The sequence below is a fragment of the Balaenoptera musculus genome, chromosome 8 (genome assembly GCF_009873245.2).
Source record: "Balaenoptera musculus isolate JJ_BM4_2016_0621 chromosome 8, mBalMus1.pri.v3, whole genome shotgun sequence".
Taxonomy (NCBI): domain Eukaryota; kingdom Metazoa; phylum Chordata; class Mammalia; order Artiodactyla; family Balaenopteridae; genus Balaenoptera; species Balaenoptera musculus.
Window position 1 is genome coordinate 45,071,505 of NC_045792.1, and position 12,993 is coordinate 45,084,497.

The window sequence follows — 12,993 nt, forward strand, 5'->3', positions numbered from 1 at the left end:
TGATAAAACATTTAAAAAGAGCCTACATGCCTAACAACAGAGGAATGTTCACATAAATTGTGGCATATCCCCATAATGGTATATTATACAACCTTTTAAAATGATGTCTATAAAAGGTGGTAATAGTATAGACAGTATTTAGTGGAAAAAGCAAGATACAGCACAGCATATTTGTAATAGTCACAGCTAACAAAATATGAATTGTCCAAAAATGCCTAGAAGAAACTATACTAATTCACACGGGTTAGAATGGGCATCGTCAGAAAATCTACAAACAACAAATGCTGGAGAGGGTGTGGAGAAAAGGGAACCCTCTTGCACTGTTGGTGGGAATGTAAATTGATACAGCCACTATGGAGAACAGTATGGAGGTTCCTTAAAAACTAAAAATAGAATTACCATATGACCCAGCAATTCCACTACTGGGGACATACCCAGAGAAAACCATAATTCAAAAAGACACATGCACCCCAACGTTCATTGCAACACTACAATAGCCAGGTCATGGAAGCAGCCTAAATGCCCATCGACAGACGAATGGATAAAGAAGATGTGGTACATATATACAATGGAATATTACTCAGCCATAAAAAGGAATGAAATTGGGTCATTTGTAGAGACGTGGATGGACCTAGAGACTGTCATACAGAGTGAAGTAAGTCAGAAAGAGAAAAATAAATATCGTATATTAACGCATATACGTGGAACCTCGAAAAATGGTACAGATGAACCGGCTTGCAGGGCAGAAATTGAGACACAGATGTAGAGAACAAACGTATGGACACCAAGGAGGGAAAGCAGCGGGGGGTGGTGGTGGTGGTGTGATGAATTGGGAGATTGGAATTGACATGTATACACTGATGTGTATAAAATGGATGACTAATAAGAACCTGCTGTATAAAAAGATAAAATAAAATTCAAAAAAAAAAATAGAGACACAGATGTAGAGAACAAACGTATGGACACCAAGGGGGGAAAGCAGGGGCGGGACGTGGTGGTGGTGAGATGAATTGGACATTGGGATTGACATATATACACCAATATGTATAAAATAGATAACTAATAAGAAGCTGCTGTATGAAAAAAATTACATTTAATTTTAAAAATATACTAAAATGTCAACAGTGATTGTCTTTGGGTGGTGGGATTATAAGTTTTACTTTCTTCTACTTCTCTATACATTCCATGCAATTAGGATGTTTACATTTTTTCTGTTTAAAAAAATATATTTTTTCAAAGGAATATACTCTTATACTACTAAAAGAATATTTTGTGACCTCAAAGAGGTGATTACACAGAAGAATCCTTGAGAGCAAGACATACGAATTAGGCTTCATTCTGTCTCTACCCCCCAAGCTATAGCACCCCTGCAGGTCAGAATGCTAACAGTCTCTGAGTATGGAGAGTTGAGAATAGAAAGGAGGTATTCCACCACTACCTACCTGACACTACCAACACCCAACACCCTCATGTACACACTCCCAGTTCCTCAACATCCCTCCAAAGGCAAAAGGCATACCTGTAGCAACTTGACTATAGACTGAGACAGAGGTGGACCCTTACTAGCTCTGTGATCTTGAATCAAGAGGTAGTGTAAAGAGGTGGTTAAGGGTAGTCCCGCTGCCTGGATTTGAACCTTGGACAGGTTATTTAACTATTGTGCCTCTGTTTCCTCACCTATAAAATGAGAATAATAACAGTATCTACTTTATGAGACTTGGGAGAGGACAAAATAAGTTAATACCTGTAAAGTGCTTAGAACAGTTCATGGCTCATAGTAGGTACTCAATGAATGGTATTTAATATGATGGCTTGTGATTGAACAGTTAATTTTTTTTTCACCATGAATTTGAGAATCCTCTACTAGATGATTTCTCAGGTAACCTCCAGCTCTAAAATGCCATGATTCCAGTTATCCAGAGGCTATAGCTTCTCAAATTGTGACTCTGAAAAATATGTACGGTCTAAATGTGGCTAAAAGCTGACTAACATCTATTCATGTGGAAGAATAGTGTATAAACTCTGGCTTTGACTTCTAAAAGTCGGAAAAGCATGTCCCAAAAGGACCTCCAGCTGAAGGCCGTAGCTCTTGGTTTTTCATGTTGGATCATACAAAAAAAAAAGAATTTAGTTCTGCCAGCGTGGATGAATTCTTACAGCCAAAAACTCTAAAGGTTCTCCTGTGGCCACAGGTGACATGATTTAACATTTTGGACATTTTATAGAGAAGTAGTTCATTAATTTATTTGAAGTGGTAAGTGCTGTGGAACTAGGAATGCCAAGCCCTCAATATTTAATACAGTATTAAGAATAATACCAGTATAAGGGAAGTGGCTTGACCTGTTCATAGGTTAGTGGATACAGAGAAGCTATTGAAAAGCTTAATCTCCAGAACACTTGATTCAGGGAAGGGTTTGGCAAGTGAAGTGAATATTTGGGTTTGAGGACTTAGCTTTGGGACTCTACCAAAAAACATCCTTAGGCACCTGGTTGGTGACCATTGCCAAGAAGCTGTGAAGACAGAGAACTGAGGTCCAAGGTGAAAGCCCCACCCTGGAGACTGAGAGATTTGGGTCCCCCAGGGATGGTTGTTCTTGCTTTGGGGAGCCCTTAGTGTCTGACCTGGCTCACTGAGGGCCGAGACAGAAAGGAAAAAGTTCCCCAGTCTGCTCATATGGAACAAAGCGGGTCTTGGACTCAGAGCAAGAATGTAATCCAGCCTATGTGTTTTGATTTAAATTAATCCCAAATCAAGTCATTTCAAGAGAGAATGTTTTAACCCAGTTGAGATGAGTTTATAACTTCTACATGAGCAGTGGAAACACATTTGCAAAGCATTTTGCAGCTTCTAGTGCTGTAATAGTCTTTGGAGCCAGGCAGACCTGGGTTTGAATCCCAGATCCACAGTTTATGAATTTAAGACTGGTGCAGATTACTTAAGCTTTCTTCTTAGAGATTGCTGGGAAGCTAATGTGAGATTCTGTTTCAAAGTGCTAAGCACAGAGCCGGGCACATAGTGAACATCAATAAATGGTGGCCAGTGGTGTATTGTCTTTGCTCCTCACAGCCACTCTTTAGGTAATTGTTGCTGTGGCCCCTGTCTTACAGATGAGAAAAGTGCGGCTTAGAGAAGCTGAGTACTTGTCCAAGATCAGACATACAGAAGCAGAGGAAGTGCCAACATCCAAGGCCCATCTTTAGACTTAACTTCTAGGTCTTCCCATTGCAGGACAAGGTACTTCCTTCCTTTGACTGCAACATCAACCAGATACAGATTTCTATCAGTCAAACAACAAGTGTCTTTTGAGTAGCTACTTCTATTTTTTTTTTATAAATTTATTTATTTATTTATTTATGGCTGAGTTGGGTCTTTGTTGCTGCGCGCGGGCTTTCTCTAGTGGTGGCAAGCAGGGGCTACTCTTCGTTGCGGTGCGCAGGCTTCTCACTGCGGTGGCTTCTCTTGATGCGGAGCACGGGCTCTAGGCGCACAAGCTTCAGTAGTTGTGGCACGTGGGCTCAGTAATTGTGGCTCGCAGTCTCTAGAGCGCAGGCTCAGTAGCTGTGGTGCACGGGCTTAGTTGCTCCGCGGCATGTGGGAACTTCCTGGACCAGGGCTTGAACCGGTGTCCCCTGCATTGGCAGGCAGATTCTTAACCACTGCGCCACCAGGGAAGCCCTTGAGCAGCTACTTTTTGAGCGTGTACTTGGGAAACCAGCTATTGCCCCAGAGGCTCTGGCAAAATGGTCTAAGGCTCTGAGTTATGCTGTCCCAGGTTTTCTGATCCAGACCACAAGCAGTTAAAGAGCAGGTGAGAACCAGTCAGCAGTGTGGCCAGTCCCCATTGGCACAGGTGGTAGGATGAGCAAGAGGCTGAGGCCCAGGTTCAGGATAGTGTCTAGCAAGTCCGCTTGGAGTTTGGGGCTGTCCAGACCCAGTGCCACAGCTGCCTGAAAACTGGACTGTCTGGGGTATTCCAAAGTGCCCTGGTCTTTCTGGCCAACAGTTGGTTCAGTTTTGTTCAGCAAAACACTTTTCCCTTATTGTCAGCCAGTCACTGTCTGGATTTTGAGTTGCAGCAAGTTCCCATCATTCCTCCCCAAACTCCAAAGCAGACACTCTGTCGGTCATTATGCATGCTTGTGAACAGACTTCCGCATCCAGCCAATCTGCCTTTGAGAAGCAGGCAAGCATGCCCCCTCCCACGCCATCCAAGAGAGAGCCACAGGATGCCAGTAGATTCAAGCATTTCCAGCCAGCCGGGTCACCCCTGGCAGAGAGGCTGGGGCCTCCCAGTTCCCCAGTTCTACAGCTGCAGAAAAAGGCCAAGTAAATGTTGGAACCGCCAAGTCTGGAGTCTGAGTCCCTCAGGCTGGGCCTCCTGGGGCCCTCGGGATGGAAAGTGGAATGTCCTTCTAACAATCTGAATTCTCCTGCACCTCCCACCTTTGTGTCAGAGTCCTTCACTCTGCGCACGTTCTGATTTCCGCATTTGCTAGTGGTGCCCATAATGTTTAGGTCTCATGTAAATGCCCCCTCCTCCAGGCAGTATCAGGAGTCATGTTTCTTTCCTTTGAGCCCTCAAGGTATTTAGTTTCTTTTGGTTGATCTCTTTCTTTATTATGAGATAGTTCAGACATTAAAAAAAAGTATAAATATAAAGAGTATCTGTGTAACAATCATCCAGCTTGAGAAGTAAAAACATAAATACATTTGATGCTTGCTCCCCTCCCCTCCCTGATCATGGTCCCCTCCCTTTTGCTACCCCTAATGTAATCGCTGTCATAATCTTGGGATTCCTATGCATGTTTTTTTTTTAATTTTTATTTATTTATTTATTTATGGCTGTGTTGGGTCTTCGTTTCTGTGCGAGGGCTTTCTCTAGTTGCGGCAAGTGGGGGCCACTCTTCATCGCGGTGCGTGGGCCTCTCATTATCGCGGCCTCTCTTGTTGCAGAGCACAGGCTCCAGTTGCGCAGGCTCAGTAGTTGTGGCTCATGGGTCTAGTTGCTCCGCGGCATGTGGGATCTTCCCAGACCAGGGCTCGAACCCGTGTCCCCTGCATTGGCAGGCAGATTCTCAACCACTGGGCCACCAGGGAAGCCCCCCTATGCATGTTTTAATACTTTTATTACATATGGATATATTCTTATATTTGAGTCTTTTGCATATGTTTAAACATCTTAGTGTTATATCAAATGTAGGTATCCTTCAACTTCCTCATTCTAAGATGGGTTTGGTGATAGTATCTAACCTTAAAGAGTTTTTGTGAGGACTAAATTGAGCTAATACATGCAAAGTGTTAAATAAATGTTAGCTATTATTATCATTATTTTTTCACTTATTGTGTTTCATGAGTTATCTATATAATACATTTAGTTTTAGACCATTCATTTTAATTACTATATGTAACATTTCATTGTATCTGTAAAGTGAAAGTTACTTCTCCATGCCTCTGTTGATGAAAATTTAGTTGTTCCTACTTTTTACTATCAGAAATAATTTTGCAGTCAACGTTCTTGTATGTCTCCTTGTACATGGGCAAGTTTTTTTCTGGCTTCGTATAAATGAAGAGTGTGGAATTGCTGGTTTATATCTTTTATATATCTTAACTCACTTCTGGCTAGTATTATACTGGGGGGTGTGTGTGTGTGTGTTTGTATGCACAAGTTTTATTTCTAGCAGATCGTAAGCTCTTAGAAGACAGACAATGGCATTCAATCATTCATTGATTCATTTAACAAATGTGTACTCAGCACCCATTATAGGCAGCATACAGGTCTAGGTGACAGGATGCAAAGATTAACTGTCATGGACTATCTCCCAGGGGTCTCTGTGCTCTGGGAGACACAGGACACATGAAATCAGATTGGTGATCATTTCAGAAGGGAAGGTTTTCCTGAATATTCACAATGGACCAGGCATTGTATGTACACCCTCTCAATCAAGCCCCTCATTAATGGCACCGCTGCTTGTTGGGTGCCTGAGGCTAGTCATTAATCTTGATGCGTTCAGTTTCCTCCAATGAGAAAGCATTATTTTATTGTGTCTAAGAGCACAGACCAGAGTTCCAATCCCAGCATCACCACATATGAACTGCATGAACTTGTACAAAGGATTTAATTCCCATAAGTCCCTGCTTCCTGATCTGTAAATGGTGCTAATAATAGTATCTGTCTAAAAGGGGGCTAGTGAAAATTGCATGAGAAAATTCATAGAAAGTATTTAGCACAGTGCCTGACATGTAAGTTGGTGGCTGTAATGATGATCATCTTGATTACATCACCCGTGAACCAAAAGATACATGCCATTTTAGACATCAGCACATCTAGGAAATCATTAAAAATTTTTACGTTTTTCATTGTTCTGTGAACCATCAGCCTATTACCTAATTTGAAATTTTAGAATATTACCAGTTACTACCTCTTTTGTATGAATGTATATTCACAATGTATTTGATCTCAGCCTTACTTTTTTTGGAGAATGGAATTTTGTTTTGTTTTCTAATTTGTTTCAATCAATAGATTTGGCTCTAATTAAGAGAAAGGATCAGTAACTCCTTGTGTGTCTCTTGATGCTGCTCTGGGCACTGGGACAGGCTTCCAAACCCAGGAGCTCTGCTGGCAGCTGCACACTTGAACCTCTAGAGGGAGCTTAGAGGGTATTTGAGTCCATTGCTCTGCCTCTGGGCAAAACTGCATTTAAACCATGCCTGAAAACATCACTCTTGTGAGTGGATTCTCAGAGAAAAGTTCCAGGATCACTTCCCAAAATAGATTCAGACACTGCCCAGATTGTTTCCATCACATGCATACTTAATTTTACTAGAATTAGCTTTCATTTCAGAGTGGTCTCCAGCTCCCCACAGAGGCCCCGCCTAGGAATTTTTTCCAAAGTGAAGCCAGCATGCGTGGACTCTGAGAGACACATAGCCTTATCTTTTGGCTGCCTCTTTGTTCCTCTGCGAGAGACAGGCATAACATTTCACAAATAATGAGCTGCAGCTGAACTTCAATCTGCTAGCTCCATTGCAGAATGTTTGGAACTTTTTCTCTCTCTCTAAGAAATACCTTCTGTTATTTTAAATATTTTCTTCATTTGTAACCTTATATTTAAGGGGTGTACTGCTTATGCTTAAACTAATCAATTCTGAATACAGTGTGTGCAATATTTATGTTCCCCCCAGAAAACAACCTGGTGCCAAGCATTTGGGAAATAACCTGACAGGTACAGTTGACAGGTACAGGGACAGTCAGGGCACGATCCTCATTCTAACATGCAGGGAAAAATGATTTTGGGACCCCAGTCTCTTTCTGAAGGACAGAAGGCAGATGAGAGCCCTCCTCAAACATCTGAAGGGCCATCAAGTACAGTGAGAAGTAGACTTGCTCTGCATCTCCAGAAAGCAGAAGGGCATATGAGCAGGGTTTACTGCGAGATCAACTTTTGCTCAGTGTAAAGAAAAACTTTCCAAAACACACCGACTTCTCCATTTCTGGAAGCACTTGATTGGAAGCTGAAAAAAGCATCTATCAAGGATACTTCAGAAGGGTTTAGGAAAGACCCTCTTAGATCCCTTCCGAATCTAAGATTCTGTAAATCTCTATGGGAACAACGGGCTTTCCTAGTTTGTTTTTTTTCTGATGATACTGACTTCACTTTAGGGGGATATTTTTCCCTGTAGTGAGAAAACTATGTCTTATATAACTCTTTGGTGTTAGACAGTGCTGTGGAATCAGAGAGGAAGGAATAACTAACAATGTGCATGGTGGGAAAAGGGAGAGGGGAAGGGGTTGGGGAAGGTTTCACAACCTGAGAACATTGAAGGAGAAGAAGAGTAAGGGAAGGTTGGAGGATTCAAGGCAAAGGTTTGAGAAAATAAGAGATCTTGGTTTATTTAAAGCATGATGTGTTTTCTTTTTCTTTTTTTTTTAACATCTTTATTGGAGTATAATTGCTTTACAATGTTGCATTAGTTTCTGCTGTATAACAAAATGAATCAGCTATACGTATACATATATCCCCATATCCCCTCCTTCTTGCGTCTCCCTCCCACCCTCCCTATCCCACCCTCTAGGTGGTCACAAAGCACGGAGCTGATCTCCCTGTGCTATGCAGCTGCTTCCCACTAGCTCTTTTACATTTGGTAGTGTATGCATGATGTGCTTTCTATAATGGCTTGACTTAGTGCTGTAAAGGTAGAAGTAGAGGTTAATAAATAGAAGTAATATTAAAAATATTTAATGACCTGTATAGCATGGATCTAAAAGAGTCAAAACAAAACAGAGGCCAGCCATTTCACAGTGCTGCTGGTATACCAGGTAAATATCAGCCTGATCAATAAGTCTGAAAAGTAATTTCTGACCAGAATATGCCCAAAAAGGAGTAGCACAGTCATATTTGCAACTTCGAAAGATCACTCTGAGAGAGGGGTGGATTGCTAAAATTCTTAATGGCTGGGAATGTACATTGAATAGAATTTGTTCAGCAAGTTTCAAGAAGCAATGCTACACTAAGCTATAAACCCAGCTATGAAAAATAAGCCTGTCCCTCAGTCCAGAATAACAACAACAAAATCCACAATGTGCAAAAATGAAAATCAAGCTGCTGGTTTACAAGAAATGTAACCCTATCTCCTTTTCTTATTGTCAGTGCCAGACTGGTTTTCAGGCAAACCCTGGTCTGGCATTGATTACTGAGTGAATTTGCTGAAAACAGCAACCTCACATGTTTACACTGCTTCCTCCTGGTGACACTTGGATTAGAAAAAGAAATAGGAATGATTAAAACAGGAAGGGTAAACACCAGATAATCTAAAGCCAGACAAATGACCTCCAACTCAAAACCACTCAACCAACAAAAGTCACTACACCACTCCACCGAAATCGCTCCATTTTTCCTTATGGGAATAGTCATCCGCACCAAGGACTGTCAGTTCCCATTGGGTAATGGTGGATTTTTCCATCATCCCCATGTGAGAATGTGAGGCCTGAGCAGCTTCTGGTGAACATCAGTCATTGGGGTTGTCAGGGATATTTTGGGGGACTGTCAAGCTCATGGAACACAAGGGAAGCCTGTGAGGTGGAACATGAGAGCACTGAAAGGGCCCTGAAAATAGCTTTACCAAAGACCGCCACTGACTGATTCTTTAGGATCGAAGCCAGGGTTCCATCTGAGTGGCACTTGGGTGTGTAGCTATAAGTGGGCAGAGACACCCTCTCCCCTTTTCTGTCCACAAAGAGAGCCTTAGGAAGGCATGTCCCTGAGATATTTCCCCAAACTCCAGCTTAGCCCAGGAGGGAAATGGTGTACTTGGAGCTAGGTATGTTACCATGGGCAGATGAACTCTGTGACCCTCAGTCTCCTCATCTATCAAATCAGTCCTCACTTAACTTATGGAATTGCTGTGGCAGTCTCATAAGATAATAGATAGCAAGGGATAAATTGATATTTGTTATGTAAGGGTCCCATGATATTGCCGTTATTGTTCTTCTCAAATGAGCTCAGATAGCTTTGGGGAGCAGATCTCTGCTGCATGGAGTGGACTCCCAGATCCTTCTCTGGGAGGGACGCCTGTGGGCTTTGGAAGCCCTTAGAAAATTGGTAGAGTGGAGAAATAGTCAAATGTTACTGGGCAGTTGTGGGAGGCCCATGAGGTGGGGCAGGGAGGCAAACTCAGAGAAGAGAAAATCATTCAAAGAGTCCTGGAGGAAGGGACTTGACCTGAAAAGACTATGGGCTATGGAGTCATACTGTCTGGGTTTGAACCCTAGCTAGCTCCTCCCTTTCTGGCTGTATGATTCAGGCAAGTTACTTGTCCATTCCATCTGTAAAACAGGCATGATTTTTATATATCTATTTTTAAAAGGTTGTTACAAAGATTTTTAAATAATGTAGTTTAATAGAGCCTAAATAGTAAATGTCAGTGAATAATGACTCTTATTAAGGATCACTGACTTCAGTATAATGCAACAGAAAATACTTGTTCATACAAGTACTGCATGGGATCACTTACACGTGGAATCTTTAAAAAAGTTGAATACATAGAGACAAAGAGTAGAAAGGTGGTTTTGCCAGGGGCTGGGGATGGAGCAAATATGGAGAGGTTGGTAAAGGGTACAAACTTTCAGTTATAAGGATCTGATCTAATGTATAACATGGTGACTGTAGTTGATAATACTGTATTGTATAATTGAAATTTACTAAGAGAATAGTACTTAAGTGTTCTCACACATACTCACAAAAGGGTAAATATGTCAGATGATGGATATGTTAATTAATTCAGTGCAGAGAATCCTTTCACGATGTGTATGTATATCAAATCATCATATTGTATACTTTAAATATGTTATAGTTTTATTTGTCAATTATACCTCAATAAAGCTAAAAAAATTAGTGGTCATAGAGGAAATGCCAGGTCATAGACTGAAAGGGACTCTGAGCTCACCTAAATTAATGGAAATGGAAGCTGAGGCCCCCAGAGGCTGGCCCAGAGTCAAACAGCTATTGGTGGCAGAATTGAGCTCCCAAAAAAAGTCTTCAAAGGGTAGAGTCATTTCTTCTCCGTCACATTTCTAAGACACTTCCCAGGACCGACACCTGGTTACAGGTCTCAGATTCCGTGACCCAGAGGCATATCCAGCCTTCGACCTGTGTGCTTGTGGAACAGCATGTGCAGATGCTCCAACGGTGGCAGAGGGTGGTACAGACTGGAAGCCAGGTTGGCACTGCCGGACTTAGGGGCCTGTGGCTCAGAGCCAGAGAAGAGGCCAAAGGGTCAGATCACCAAGTCTTTCTTAGAAGAGGGGGAGACCGTAGGGTTTTAGAAGACAGAGCAAGCAACTCAGTCAGAATTGTGTTTTAGAAAACTCACTCCAGCAGTGCTGTGAGGACGCCACCTGGCCTGGCCTGCCCAGGACAACACCCATGCATGGATAACAGTTTATGAAGTACTTTTGTGTGTATGTGTTGTGGGTCGGCAAGGCTGTTCCACTGGAGTCTCTGATTCCTTGGTGCAGGTTCTCATTCTTCTCATTTGATCCTCACAACAGCCCTCAGAGGGAGGCAAAGAGGATATTATCACCCCCATCCTACAGATAAGGAAAACGGAGGGGCAGAGGTAAAGCAGCTTGTCTGAACTTGACTGAGCATGAAGCTGGGTGCTAATTCCAGTACTTTCTTTGTACATCGCACTGGATTATGTATGGTGTAACCATGTCAGTAGTAAAAGTCTTCCGCTCCAAATTAAATCAAAATACATTGAGGACAAGAGACACAGTAGATGCTTAAATACTTGTTATTTTTTTCTACTACAAACCACAAAGTTTAATAATGAATTTCTGTAACCAGTTTTAACAAATGTAGTTTCCCATAACAAATATTTATAGTTTCAAGGGTATAAGACAGCTGTACTTAGAAATATGAAAACAAACTTTTTAGTATCATAAGAAGTCTCTGAGTAAGCAACAGACACTGAGCTTTAAGATAAGAAGATAAGCTATAGAATGGGAGAAAATGTTTACAAGTCATATACCTGATAATGATTTAGTGTCCAGAATATATAAAGAACTCTTACAAGTCAACAACAAAAAGACAAAAACAAAACAAAACAACAAAAAACATAAACCAAAAAGCTAACTAAAAAAATGAGCAAAGTACTTGAATAGACCTTTCTCCAAAGAAGGTATACAGATGGCCCATAGTGCAGGAAAAGATGCTCAACATCATTAATCATTAAGGAAATGAATATCAAAATCGCAATGAGATACCACTTCACACCCATTAAGGATGGTTTGACCCATCCCATCATCATCCAAGACCTAGTTCTGATGGGGGAAATAGAAAACATAAAGAAAAAGGAGAGAAAGTACAGAAAATGAAAGCAGAAGAGAGAGGCAAAGTGATATAATAAATGAACATTGCACTCAGAATGAAGTTCAAGTCTAAACTTTGCCACTTCCTACACACATGATCTTGGCCACATCATGGAACCTTTCTGAAACTTCAGTTTCCTCAGCTATAATGTGAAAGAGGTAGACCAGATGATCGTTGAGGTCCCTTCCATCCCTGGCATCTTACGATTCTACATTTAGGTAAGAAACTTTCTTAAAGTCTCTCAGGCTCTTTTGAGAGTAAGAAAGAAGGAGGTCAGAGCATAATCATGACTGGGAGGTATTATGGGATGAATTTTGAGTGGGAATTACTAGGAGTAAGCCAGTCCTTCTGGTTAAACATTTTCCTGGGCTTTACTGAGTAAAGCCCGAAACCTGTACTTTCAAAATGGAGAAAAGGGAGACTTGGCTTTAAATATATTTCATTTGACTATGATGAAAGTATTAAAATTGCACAAGTAGGAAACTTATAGGGCACTTTACATTCTGCTCATTTTTACACTAGTCAGAAGAGACTGAAATTCAGTATGTTCTCAAATTAGCTAAAGAAACCCCTTGTCAAAGAGCCCTCAATCCATCTGGTTATCATTATTAAAGCATTATGGGGTGTGTATGCTTTCCATAGGAAAAAAAATGAATAATCCCTTCAAATATGTAATTTCATAGGTTTTAAAATGTGAAGGCAACCGTTAAGGGAGCTATCAAAGCAGTCTGGGGCACAGAGTGAGTTGTCAGGGGAAAAATATAAGAGAGTTTTCAATAACTGAAGGTCCAACCATTTCTGATGCCAAGGCCCAGGATTTTATGAACACTTCTTGGAATTCTAAAGACTGTTGTTTTCATTGCATGGAGGGATCTGAACCAAAAAGATAAATTCTAAACCATCTGGACCATATTAGAATATCTGGGGCCTCAAAGGTATAGAGAGGGGCTCACCCAGATCTGCCTTTGAACATGACTGCCCTCCCAAAGCACAGCACAGCTGAGCTTCTGTTCCTGTAGCTGTGGCATTTTGTTCCAAGAGCACCGTGCCCTGTGCCAGCCTCACCTCTTAGACATCAACCCAAACAAGAAAACATTTTCCCTTAAGCAAGATGTAGTAGAA

At 41.4% G+C, this 12,993-nt stretch overlaps 1 protein-coding gene across 3 annotated transcripts in view; it reads left to right on the top strand.

Moving 5' to 3' along the window:
* ME3 (malic enzyme 3) overlaps window positions 1-12,993 on the top strand; it is a 317,840-nt gene that overhangs the window by 162,827 nt on the left and 142,020 nt on the right. The window lies entirely within an intron of this gene.